The following is a 13,617-nucleotide window of genomic DNA, read 5'->3' as shown; positions in this document are numbered from 1 at the left end:
TAAAGGCTTCAGTACTTTTGAGTCTCCTTTACCTATTTAGGGGAGCAATCAAAAAAACGTTAAAGACCTTTTCTATTCTGTTCCCCCCCCCCCCTTTCAATTCAGTGGAAATTCACTCACGCAAGGGCCCTTTTCTAAGAAATTACAGAGTTTGCAGACTGATATTGAGCTTCCTCTGTTGAATTCCTTGTAATGAACCAGCTTCCGTTCTTCTTCGGAAATAGGTTCACTGAAATAAGTGGTTTTGGCAGAATGCAGAGAAGTAGATCCTGCTGGATGCCATAGCTAGGTTTTTGAAAGAGGAGGTTGACAACAACTCCCTTGACATTCTGAGCATTGCCCTACTGACATACCTGAAATCCATAGGTTGCCATAGCTTTGTTACAGTATGTGTGGCCCTCAGATTTTAAATTAGTCAGTAGTAATTGCAGTGTAAAAGTAATGCAATGAGGCTGAAAATTGATTCAAGAATTAGGTAACTAATGCCCAACTTGTTGTAGTATGTTTGGAGTTCCCAGGACAATATGCTTACTAACCTTGGGCCAAAACATAGGCATCCTAAAAGTGAATGCAACTCATACTGCATATTCCCACAGCAAAATTTTACCCCCAAATGGGCTTCCAACCATCAGTGTCCCTCCTAGGTGGAATGGCCAAAGTACTCTTTTTCTCTATAAAATTAAGATTGTATTCTATAAAAGGAGAAATGGAGAATTTGTTCAGCTTTTGTTTTTAAGAACATATTGAGAGTTAACATAGGGAAGCTTGTAACATAGATGCCATTGTATAATGGTTATAATGAATAACATGCTATGACATCAAAGGTCTTGTAGGAATCAATAACTATTGATGACAAAATAAGTCATTATTTTCACTGTAATTATCAGGAGACAAGTGATGGTTTGCTTTGGTTCTGACCTTGATTGTTCATGCCCTGAAATAATAATTGCAGTTAATTCCTTCTTTTCCATAAATATTTATTGCTTGTTCAGCATCAGAAAGTATAGGTAGGGGAGGACCATGTAAAAGACTTCTGTTTCTTGGGAAGTATGAGTTTGTCCTTTTGGGGCAACAAAAGGCCTCACCATTGGTTTACACTAATGCTTTTTTAAAATGGTTCTGTTTTTAAAATGTTTTCTGAAAGGTTTTTCTTTGCTTTATTTTTGGAAGATGTGAGGGCAGATAGACACATCTGATTTGCAAGTGCTATGGAGAGCAGAAGGAAGAAAGCTCTTTTTGAGGCTCCTTGATCCTTAGCCAGCTAACCCTAGGAGAAATCAGAGCTGATGTTATGATTTATGGAGCTGGGAAAAAAAAGCTTAGATCCTTCAGCAGCAGAGACCCCACACTACTCTGGCCCTATCATCTGGAAAGAATTTTCCTGTAAATATTCTCCCCCTCTCTTTGTCACTGAGGAAAGTTGAGTTCAGAGCAACAAGTGGTACAACATCACAATGTCATCTGTGCTTCTGGTGAACTGTCTAAATAAAGGTGTTAATAGAGTGCCTTTATAAAGAGATCCCTTCAGCTGATTGTTTTAATCAGGTATGGGGATTAAAAGTAGGTATAGGGCTGCCTATCACACTGGCAGTGCAATTCTCTAGGTCAGTGGGCCGCTGTCTCTGCACAGGACTATTTGTCAGTGGCTCTGTGTACATACCATAGTCCATAGTAGTTTGTTTATCTTCCGATTCAGAACAGATGTTCAAATCGCACAACTTCCATGAAGGAGGAATTGACAAAGAGTGCAGCTGGGGTGAGGATGGTACAAGAAACTCCATCTATCATTCTCCAAAAGGCACAATGAATGGCTTAATTGTTGCTGCTAACAATTGTTAGCCATTTTATTTGCTATAGCCAAAGTATGATCCCACTAAGAGCCAACTTGGAGAAATACAGTGACAGGGCAGTCTCTTTGTTCTGTTCACTTGGCATTATTCACTGAATAGATTTCACTGGCTCTATCTGGACCAAGACCTTCCACTATTCCTCACCTGCGAAGCATGCTTCTTGACCACAGGGAGGTCTTGAGCTGGCTAACATAGTTGTAATTAGGAAGGAACAACCCTGACAGTGAGGAAATAGTACAGTATGCAATAAAACCAGCATTATTTCATAGTGGGGAGATTTGTAAGACAGTATGTCTTCTGAGAGAGCTGCCCATGAGAATACTTATCCTCATACCAGAGTTTCCTTCAGTGCCTTGTGAACTTAATCTATTATCTTTCATTGAACTGGATTGGGTGTGTCTGGTTTAATATCTTCCTCTGCTGCAAGGCTTGTATTTAAGGGATGCTACACAAACGCTAGGAAAGGACAGAAAGCAAGCTGCCTGTATCACAAAAAAATTCATCTCCCAAGTGAGTATGCATTGGGTCATAGTGAAGTTAATGTACCTATTCATGTGATGTTAAAAAAGTCATTGTCTGGATTAAAGCCTTTCCCTATTGTTTAGTATTCAGGCTCTTTCTGAAAAGCTGAGGATTTTCATAGTTCTCAAATAAAGACACCTGATTTTTTGTCATGCAAAGCAATCTCATTTTTCTTAATCTTGTTCTCAGAAATTACTCAATTATTTTGGCTGATTTTTTTTAATGAGGCAAACATCTAGTATGAAAAATTTCATACTAACCACTAAAGGCTGTTAATCTATTAACAGCTGAAATAGGGTCACTTAATGGAGGAATATAAAATTACCATGCTTATAGATTATAGTATTAAAATGCACTAAAAATGCACAATTGACAACAAAATTCTGCTTTGGGCAAGTATCATGGCATTCAGTACCTCTGTGTAGCAAGGAGGTTCCTAAGTATGGCTGTAACAAGATTTCTTAGAAAAAAAACCTGAATGGTAATTTTTTTCTGTTGAGGATGGTATAAAATACCTCTGTGGGTTCTTCCTCTTCTAAAAAGTGATATTGGAACTTGCTGTAGAGTCTGAAATTACCGTGGGTGAGGAAGGAAGTGAAAGGAAAAAAGACTGGACTATCTTCAGTTTCATTTTTTGAAATGCTACTGAGAAAGTTTAACTTTTTCCCTCATTCACAAGTTAAACAGATTTTTGAATCTGCAGAATATTTCCTTTTCAAAATGCATGTGACCCGTTATTCTGTGTTGTGGACACTAATGTTCTTGAGTCCTCAAGAATATCAAGGGGTTCACATGTGTTTGGTTTTAGGCATCATCATATCTATGGATGCCAGTGGGATGGATTCAAGATAAGATTCCTTTCTGGCTGACTTGTGATTTTTGCTGTCTTTCACCTGTCCTTAAAATGACCAAGAAATACAGCTTTAAAATAACTGCATTAATATGAGCAATTGCTGAATTTTGCAATTTTCCATTGCAATAATCATTACCTCCTTCTGTGAGGTCTCTCTCAGCTTGAGCTTGAGTCAGAAAGCAGCCAAGAGTAAACAACAATCCTTTCAGTGCAAGAAGCCTCCTTTAAACGTGCCACACTGCTGACCTTGACAAGCACGCAGAAAAGCACAAGTTGAATGCACACAAACTTTCAAGGCCTGCTGTTCATCCAGACCCTGGGTACTACACAGTATTACCTCACACAGATTTTGTTCCTTGCATCATGCAAATAGAGTCACAGTGTGTGAGCTATAATTTAATCCATGCTGTAGTCTGGGTCAACACAAAGGCCCTGGTGGAGCATTGTGTTGCAGTCAGGCAGCTCTGGCTGTTTTAACAGAATCAGGGGATCCTTGCTCAAGGAATGAGGCAGAATAGTCAGTACTTTTAGAGCGATAAGACGAATGAATGCTGGAAGAAGTGGCGCTTTTTTAATAAAACAATCTGTTAAATAGGAAAAAAAACCCCAGACATGGAACTGATTTCCCATTACTATAAAAATACCATAGTGATGCTGGATGCAGGTTATAGTGACTGTAATTTTGTTTCATGCTACGTATCTTCAGGAAACCCTTACTAATTTAGATGGCATTGGCATTGCTTTTGCATATACATTTTTAGAATATACAGTATCTCCAAGTTTCTTTGCTGGCTAGGTAATATTTCAAAAGACTTTAAGTTCCTTCTCCCCAGTTAACATTCACAAGAAACATATCTAGAAATATTTTGTTAAAAAAAATTTCGTTGATTTTATACTCACATTGAAAAAATAATTAAATGTTATATCCTTTATACTTTCATACTAATTACAAGTATGTTCTTATATAGATTTCTCCCTGTAATTTATAGTTGCTATATAAACATACAGTCTCATACAAATACTTTCTTATGGAGAATTTGTTTTAAATATGTGTAGAACTCCTAATAAAAGATATATTTCTGAAGAATTTCAGCATTCCATGAATTCCCTTTCTTTACAAATCAGTGAGCACATATTGAACAGAACTCCATCCTTTCAGTATGCATTAGTTTTGTAGGTTTGTTTGAATTTTGGAGGCCATATAGAAATTTGTGGTAGGTACTATCACTCTGAAGTGAGCCATTTGTCTGTAGATTTCTTTGTTGTTCTTATCTTTAATTAGAACCTTTGTACACTCAGTCTGCTGATGTTGTCTGTTATTCATTCTTACCCAGGTTCTTAATATGTGTGATTGACTGAAGAATTATTCTAAGATTATTTTGACCCCCAGTCCAGTTTTCTTAGGCTGCTGTAAAATGGCATGGTGTAATTAGATCCAGACATGGGGGTGGTTTGGTTCTCTTTACATGACAGGTTTAGCCATGTGCTACTTGATTCAAGGGGACTTTTATATTTTAATCAAGTTCTCCTGCATGGCTGAGGTTTGTAGTATCTTTAATGTTAAGGTCTTCTTTCCCTCTCCTGCTGCTCAGAATACCTTTATAATAGAGCTTTGCTTGAGAGCTAGTATGTCCCTGTTTTTACATGGGATAGGTAATCACGAGGAACTTGACTTGAGAGCACCTGGAATTCATTAAAATTCCTCTTACTAGCCTGTTATATGAGGATACCGAAAACTTGGACTGTTGTGTTTGCTTGCAGACTTACACAGTACACACCACCATCTCTTTGGATTTCTTTATCAAAATGAAGGATTCTGACCTTTGTTGTGCCTCTGCAGTTTCAAGCATTTAAATTATTTAGGTGTTTCTGCATGGTAGGTAATGGGCACACTTTGTCTAGGCTTGCTGGGTAGAAAGGGGATGTAGAAGTAAGTTGGGTATAGCATTTGTTTTGGTATCCCACTCACTCCTATTCAGCAAGTAGGCATAAAATGCATCAGTAGTCTCATTCAAGGAGAGGTAAACTCCTGATCCACACTGGGAGAGGGGAGGGACAAGTCACATCTGCACCATTGGGCACAGACCATTCTGGCCATTATTCAGGGGGTGTGTATGTGTGAAGGGAGTTAATTCCTTTTAGTTCCTGGATAAATCCATGGCTGACCTCATTGATGTGACAGTGAAATCAGCGGGAGTTCTCGTATGCTTGACAGAAAGGCATGTATTAAAGTGCTTTCTTTGAAACAAGGTCACTGCATTGCTAATCTGAGCATTTTTCCTGTGATGGGCAAATCCCTCTTGGTCTCTGAGCATCCTTTGCTCTTGTTGATGCAGAAATTTGATTCTGTGCCAAGGAAACAAGTGGAATATTTACTGCTGAGTTCACGATGAATAGGGTTTCTTATGGGAGCAGGAACTACAGCTATCTTGAAGGCAGTCTTCTAATTAATGCTGTCTGTTTGTTGTATAACAGCAAGGTCTTCACAAAAGAGTTCTTTTGGCTACTTCCCTTGAAATCTTCTATGTGAGCAAGAACATCTCAACCCACAGAGAAGTGCAAGAAACTGGAGAGGCAATTTATTTTTCCTTGTGAGCAAGCCCACATTGTAAAGGACATACCTAATAAGGAACTTGTCAGTTCCAAAGATACTGCTGGAAATGTTTATACTGTTTTATAGGAAAGCATTCCTTGGAGACAAGTCTTCTTGTAATTTGAAATTAGGGTGGATGTGTGTGCTGCTGGGTCTGTAGCTCTTTTTTGGCTCTCTTTGTCTGCATACCTGACACTCTGAAGGTAGGTGTGCTCCAAAGCCAAAGTATTTGTCCTTCTGAAATATTTTTTTGGACTCTAAACCTAATCAGAGATAAGGGGTGTTTCAGCACTGTTTGCAAAACCCCTCTAGAAGTGCATAAATCACCCCATAATAACAGTGGAATTCAAATGTTGTGTCTAGATTAATTCACAGAATTTAACTGAGAAATGCCTGTAGTGTAGTAAGCAAGGCTTAAAGTAGCTTATAGCCAGCTTGGATATAGAAGCCAGTTATGGCAGTATGGTGCCCAAGACAGTCTAATTGGCTTTGCTTCTTGACTGAGTTCTCTCCTACTTTAACAGCACATACATTGGATAGCTATTTTAGAGGTAGCTTTGATACTTTTGCTACCTTGCTGTCACAGTTCCATCTAGAAAAACCTTAAGGCTCAAAAATTTTGACTGCCAGACTTCCAGGTGAGATGGGAACTGCAGCCTTTAGTCTGCAAATAAGGTAGAGCACAACTGAGTGGGGAATGAAGGGCATGTGCAAAGAGTAGTTTGTACTTGAAAGGCTTCGTCTGAACTCCGTGGCAATTGAGGCCTGTAAACCATCTCTCACCAGAACATGGGACACAAAGAAGCTAGGGAGAAAACTTGCATAGATGGACTTCAAACTTGTATGTTTACTCTGCTTTACAGTGCCAAAGTTAACCTTTACCCACAGTGCATGTATTTTTGGAGGTGCATCTCCTTTTATTAGTGTATTTGTGTTGTGCTTGGAATGAGTGACCTTCGAGATGGTAGGAAATTTTTTAAAAACCCCCTTATCTTGCCAAAGTTATCCTGTTTATTTGCTTTCAAAGGATATATTTCTTAAGTCAATAGTGAAAATAATAACAGTTTGTATGTCTGAAATGTCTTCAGTGAGAGCTTCAAAGAACTGTAAATGTATTCACACAGAACTTCTGTGAAATAGGTAGGACATAATATTGCCACTTTACAAAGGGATATAAAAAATGAAATCACTAGTGCAGATCTAACTAGAACACCAGTGATAGTCATGACAGCTGTTGATGTACATCAGCTGTATAACCCGTTTCTTTCTACAGAGCTCCTAAAGCTGTAATTGTATTTTTAGTTACAGTTACAATTTGATAATACTCTGCTGCTTTTACACTCCTGTGAAGCAGAGAAGCAGGTCTCTGTGTTCAGTGTGGTGTTATTTACACTATTAAGTTGCAGTGGGTATCTGTTTGATCTGATTCTTGGTGTGGCATTACTGATGAGGCTGAAGGAATCATTCTCTCTTGAAGACAGGCAGATTCTGGATGGAAAGCTGGCACATTAGGGGGAGGTTCCAGCAGTTGTTCAGCAGTGCAGGAAGGAGTAGTTGTAAGCCTGATCTTTCTGTGTAGAGACCCACAAAAAGAGATGCTGACAGCACTTGTTTCACTTAAGCCATTTGGAGCACAGGGATAGGTCCTATAGTCTGTGTGGCCTCCAGGGGTTAGACACATCCCCAGAGTCTCTTCTGGCATTTGCTACACCTCAGGAGGCATCACCAAAGGGTTAAATAGTTCCACAGAGTGTCACTTGCTCTCTAATTAGGAAGTGGTCCAAGAGCTCAAAGTTCAAAATGCACATGCTCTGAGCTGGGACTAAGTCCAAGTTCCCACTGACTGCAGTCTCATATGTTAGTGTGGTGCATCTGCACACAATCTCTTCCCCTTTCCATTTCTGCCATTTGTTTTCTTTTTTAACAGAAAAATGAGACATTTCAGCTACACAGTTTCACTTCTTTTGTCGCTATCTGAAGTCTTCCATTGCTTGAGCTAGTGTGTTTTCTGGGAATAACTTGTAACCTCCTTTATAACTGAAAGCAGGCCAGTAAAACATGACAAAAATCTTCTCACTCCACTCCATTCTGCAGCATCTGTGGCTTCTTCTGGAGAACCAGGGCAGGTCTCCTCCCAGCAGCAACATAGATATGAACTGGTCAGGCTGAGCCTCAGGGAGCCTGAGGTTCCTTCTTGGCCCCAAAGGGAGATACAAAGAACAGGCAAAATAGCATCCAGCTTAGCTTGTTTTGAGAAGAAAGGGCAGAGTGAGGGTGGGCTGAGGCCACAAAATGGTAAAAAAACAGTTTTCGAAACAAACAATAAATAGTAGAAGCCAGATGCATGGGTGGTAATATAAAAGGGGCAGAGTCAAAATGTCACCCATGGAGCCCGCAAATGAGGGAGTGGGCAAAGTTCTGCTGAATCACAGAATCTAGAATATGCTGAGCTGGAACGGACTCATCAGCTTTTGGGATCTTGTGTTTAAGAGTGGCATGGGTTTGGGGGTTATGGTTTTAAGTTTCGCCCCAGAATAGATGGTAGCTACTGGGGATGATGGCCATATTTTGCATACGAAAAAGAAGGTAGTGATTTTGGTCTCCACCTTTTTCCCTCTCCATCTTCACCCACATATGTTTATTGTTTCCCTCCACTGGCTCTTGGGGTGCTTAACATGGCACAGATATGAGTCAGATCATTAACCTGTCTGAAAAACATATCCAGCAAGACACATTTGGTCTGTGAGCTTTCACACTGTTCCTGGAACACATGTGAGAGGAGCAGGCCTGTGCAGCTGGGAATGGTGATAAAGAGAAGGGGATGATGACCTTTTTGGTGAAAGTAGGTTATTAAATCAGCTTGGCCATCACACTTAACTGGTGCCTGGGTTGGTATTGTTGGCAATGCTGGTAACAATTTTCCTGCGTCATACAAGGTTTAAGGACAAAGAGGCAGCTTCATCCTTGGCATATGGGTATGAGTGGAGTCACAGGAGTTGTACCCAGGGTGACTTTGTCTAAAGTGTGCCTTTTCAACAAAGTCCACTAAATCAGCTCATTCTTGCTCTCTCTTTTGTTTCTTTATTTGTGGCTACACTGAATTAGCATCTTAAATAAATTTCCATGGGAATCAGAGATGCAATAGCTAGCTTGCTTTCTCTTGTGCATCTACAAACAGTCTTTTCATAGCAGTCTTTTCACAATCTTATGTACAGTGTTTGGGCACTTGATCCATATCCATCAAAGGCTTTTCATGCCTATCCTGTTCCATAAAAAATCTAACAGCGTAAGGTGCATAACTTGCAGTACACAGTTGATGGTAGAAGATTTGTAGCACATGTATTTTATATAGAGGGATGAAACATCCCTCTTTCTGGAGTGACTTTTTGCCTATTCACATTGTTTCTCCTACTCTCATGCTGATACATTGTTTCTATATTTTGTGACATGTAGATTGTAGAAAAGAAAGAAAAATAGATAATTTGATTTGATGAAGAAGGGCATTCTCCACATAGAAGACACGGTAAGAAAAGAGAGCTTTGTAGGAAGAGAGAAAGCTGAAAAGTCAGGTCTTGTGATGAAGAAAGCTGGGGGAGTCGATCAGTAAGAAAGGAGAAACTCTGAAAAGGCCTTGGAGCTCAGGACATAAAAGCATGGCATTCATGGAGGTGTAGGCAATGTGGCTCTGGTATGGAACAAAAGATTACCTCAGTTGCTGAATTTTTTGTGGAAAACAATGCAGGTGCATTGGGAATAACATCCAGACTCAATAATCAAGATAATTAAAGTAATCAAATACTGTGATCACACTGTCGACCTAGACAGAGATTTACATGTTAAAAATACTAGAAGAGAGCTCTGGTAAAATAATGGTGTTGGTGTGGATAGCACAGACTAAGTAAGAAATCTGGGCAAAAGTAGAGGCAGTGTATGTTATGTACTGTGTGGCAGCTAATGGAGCTGTGCAATTGCATCAGAATCTGCGATGTCATTGAAGAACGTGCCTAGTATGTCTCACTGTGAAGAAAAACTTGCAAATGTGACCCCAGCACGTTGTGATGCAGTGCTTTGTGCCAGAACTCTCGTGCAGCCTGTCAGCAGAAGCCGGGGAGCTGCGATATGCCCGCCCATCTGAACAAGGTGCTAACTCCAGCATCTGCCTCTGCAGGGAGTTCAGCTCCTTTATCAAAGGAGAGGGGGAGAGAAACGACTTGTGCTAAGACTACACAGAATATAGTGTGATTGAACTGCTTTAATTTGACCCCAGAAAAGGATCTTAAAATTAGGAGCTGTCAGGGCATTTAATGCGACATGCCTAAAACACAGGGTGAAATATGTGACTGGAGAAAAGCAGAAAGCTGAAAAATACAAATGGATGCTCGTAAATCACTGACATAAAGTGGTACAGGAGCCTGCACAAGCAAATAGTAAAAGCTGGATAGAATATAACAAGAAATAGGGTGCCTTTGGGAGTGCAAGAGAGGGAGGAGTAGATGCTGAGGGAAAAATCAATCAGAAAGATCAGAGTAAAAACAGTGAAAGCCAAAAAGATGGCATGGTTTTTAAGGAGGATTTTAGTTATTTCCAAAGCAAAAAAGCTCAAAGAGCCTGAGGCTTGAAGCACAACACATGATATTTATGCAGGGAGTTATTATAAAATACTTGATGTGGCAGATTTTGGTGTCAGACAGGCCTCACAGCCAAACTAGAGGCGTAAGAAAGTAGGACAGAGCTGGGATGAAATGGGATCAGCAGCGGTAAGCAGGGTATTCAATTAACTAGGAACAATTCAGTTCAAACAACAAAGGAGAGGAACTTGGGCAGACAGGTGGGATCATAAATGGCTGAGGCAAGATCAGAAGAAGCTTATATTTCAGGGAGTATTCACTCCATGCAATACCTCTTTTGTCTCTGTTTTAAGATCAGTCAACTGACAGAGAAGCATTTACTTCTGTGCTACATTACCTTTGCTTGAATGATGGGGGGACAGACAAGGAGGGCACAGTGTGGTGCTGAAGGAAAGGGAGACTTAACACCTCTACTTTTGACAGTAATAACTTGCTAGATCAAATTGGTTGTCTCACAGAACCTTACCCTAAGGTGCCTCTGTTGTGACACTGCTCTTTTGGGGAGATCAGGACCAAAAGAATAAGCAGTTAAGATGGAGGCAAAGAGAAGCAGTCATAGGAGGATCAATGAAGGTTGAGAGGTCAGGTCAAGAAGGTCAGGGTAAGACATTTGTGACAGAGAAATGAGAAATGCCACTGTCAGCAAATAAAGCAGATAGAGCATGTTAGGAAGGATGAAAATAAGAAAAAGGATGGAGAGAATTAAAATTAGAGACTTTGCAAGCGAAACTTCTAGACAGTGAGTATGAACTAGATTTAATTTGGAGGTCTTTTGTTTGTTTGTTTGATTGACCTAAAAGAATCAGTGCATTGGAGATACCTGCAGGCTGCCTAAACGTGTTTGTATGAATACACAGCAAGTATGTGCTTTTCCTGAAGTGATCTATTGATTTTTGTTTTCCCTTCCACCTTAAGCATTTTAATGCCTAGCAGTAAACCGTCGAGCCTTAGCCCTTCCCAGTCAGTCCTTCTTGTTCCCCTGCTTAAGAATGAAACGCAATATCTTGAACACCCAGAATGCGAAGAAGGAGCTAATCATTGGCTCGCATTGTGGCTGGCAGGGCAGGCCCGCCTCTTTGGCTTGTGCTGACAAGCTGTTTATGTTTGTGCACGGCCACCCTTTAACTCAGCCGCCCGATGGGCCGTAATGGGACCAACTGTCTGAATGCTGCAGGGAACTAAATCTTCTCATCAGAGGCACAGTGAATTTCAGCCTCTGATACTCCCGCCTGGACTCTATGGAACACTAGTAAGTAGCCTTCTGTCTTGTTGTGGCTTTTCTCATAAGACTAAGGGCATGTTTTAGCAAGGCAGGTAGGTGCTGTCATTCAGAGAGGCAGCTATGAAAGCATTTTCCTCTGTCTGAAGTAAAAGAGCAGCTACTTTGTATGCAGTGTCATGACTGCAGGAACCACACCATTTCAATCTCAAATGAGACCTTCCTGAGAGGCAAAAGGGAAGAAGTTAATAAGGACAAAACCCATTTAAACTTAGTAAGTTGTTGGGGTTTATATATGGGTTTTATTTGTTGGGGTTTTATATATATATATATATATATATATATATATATATATATACACACACACACACACATACACTTCATTTAGTCTGCATCTAGTTCTTATTTTTAGCTGCATTTCCAGTATTTGATCATCCAGGCTCATTTCAAACAGCAGCAATTTTTGCAAGGTCATGAATAGTGTGGTTTGGAAAAGTGTGAAATGGCTGGAAATGAGATAGTATAAAATAAGTGCTCCCCAAAAGGCTGATAGGTGCTGTCATATTTGAAGATACATGCCTAGCAGTAGAAAAAGAAAGTTGTGGTCAGAGATTTCAGTCCTCTTTGTTGACTGCTGTTGGGAACTGTTCACAGCTCCACAGAGCAAAAGACTGCAGAGATGGAATGGTGTGACTTCTTGCATCTTTAGTATGCCCTTTCTGATTTTCAGAATTCGAAATCATATATTGCCTGTTTGGGCAGTATTCTTCAACTTACCCCTGCACTGCATGTATTGATGGACTTTTTAGACTTCCTCTTTTACCATTTATACCAGCAAAGAAAGTCTTAATGTCCCTGTCAGAGCTGGCCACCATGCAGAATGTCAGAACTAGTCTGCTCCTGAAGTTTGGGCAAGTCCGTGTGTAGATCTCATGTGGTAACTGAGGCTCAGCCTGTGAGTTCAAGACATCTGAGGGGGAGAAAGGTGGCTGTCACTGTAAATAAGCATGTTCATTATTCCTCGATTTAAAATCACAGGAAAGTAAGTTTCAATCAGATATTTATTAGCCTTGATTCATGCCAAAAAGAAATTGAAAGCAAATCCAAAGCAAGGCCTGATGCCATGTTCCTTTCAGCTTGTTTAGCTTGCCCCCTGTGGATGTACCCAACAGGGGGATACCCTGGGGGTTGTGCCTTTGTCTCTGCTGTGCTGCTTGTGTTTTGGGGCTGTGCATAGCTTCTGCAGAAAGCCCTGAGGCAGTCTGGAAACTTTTGGCTCAACAGTCCTACTCACCTATAGGATCTTAATGACTGCATCATTCAGTGAGTCGTGGATTGTAGAGGGCCAGTCAAGCAATATTATGTTTAGGAAGCAGTGGCGAAGAGACAGCTAGACAGAAACTTTCTAATAAAACTGATCAAATTATAGGCAGCTGTTGTAGTTAATACATTTTAGGTGGGTCTTGATGCTGATGATTGTTAGCTCTGAATCTGAGCCTTCTCTACAGCAGTACAGTGCATGTGTGGTAGTGTATGAATTAAAGCTAATTACAGCAATAAGCTGCTTCTGTGCCAGGCTGTGAATACAAGCCAGAGTGTTTCAGTCAGTTGTGCTAAGCAGGAGATAGATACTAAGCCTTGATTAGTAAAGATGGAAATTAAATTGGTTTTTGTCTATAGATTAAGAAAGCAGTATCTCAGTACTTAAATGAAAGCCATGAGATACACCACGCACCTAGGAGCTGTTGCTGTGCCCTTGCAGTATATATTAGGAGTAATCAATATGCTTACCACATTGTCTGTCTCTTGACTAAAGAAAGAAATCCCTTGTGAATCACGAGCTCAGCACAACGTGGCTGGCTCTGAAGGGGCAGATTGTGTCTGTTTGATTTGCATCAGGGTAAACAGGCAGAAAATTAAAATTGATTTTTTTTTTTCTCTCCCAGAGAGAT

General features: G+C 40.3%; 1 protein-coding gene across 2 annotated transcripts in view; it reads left to right on the top strand.

Annotated features, from left to right (window-relative positions):
• Positions 1-11,585: 11,585 nt before the first annotated feature.
• The window catches only part of TRIM2 (tripartite motif containing 2), a 71,496-nt gene continuing 69,464 nt past the window's right edge, over positions 11,586-13,617 (top strand). Inside the window, exon 1 of one of the 2 annotated variants that reach the window (XM_082282226.1) lies at positions 11,586-11,695. The gene's annotated coding sequence lies outside the window, so the exon portion shown is untranslated. The remainder of the gene's footprint in view (positions 11,696-13,617) is intronic. The other variant, XM_082282230.1, reaches the window with a different exon arrangement.

The sequence above is a fragment of the Coloeus monedula genome, assembly GCF_965178545.1.
Source record: "Coloeus monedula genome assembly, chromosome: 5".
Classification (NCBI taxonomy): Eukaryota; Metazoa; Chordata; class Aves; order Passeriformes; family Corvidae; genus Coloeus; species Coloeus monedula.
The sequence above is the reverse complement of the archived record's forward strand: the minus strand, read 5'-3'. Positions and strand labels throughout refer to the sequence as shown.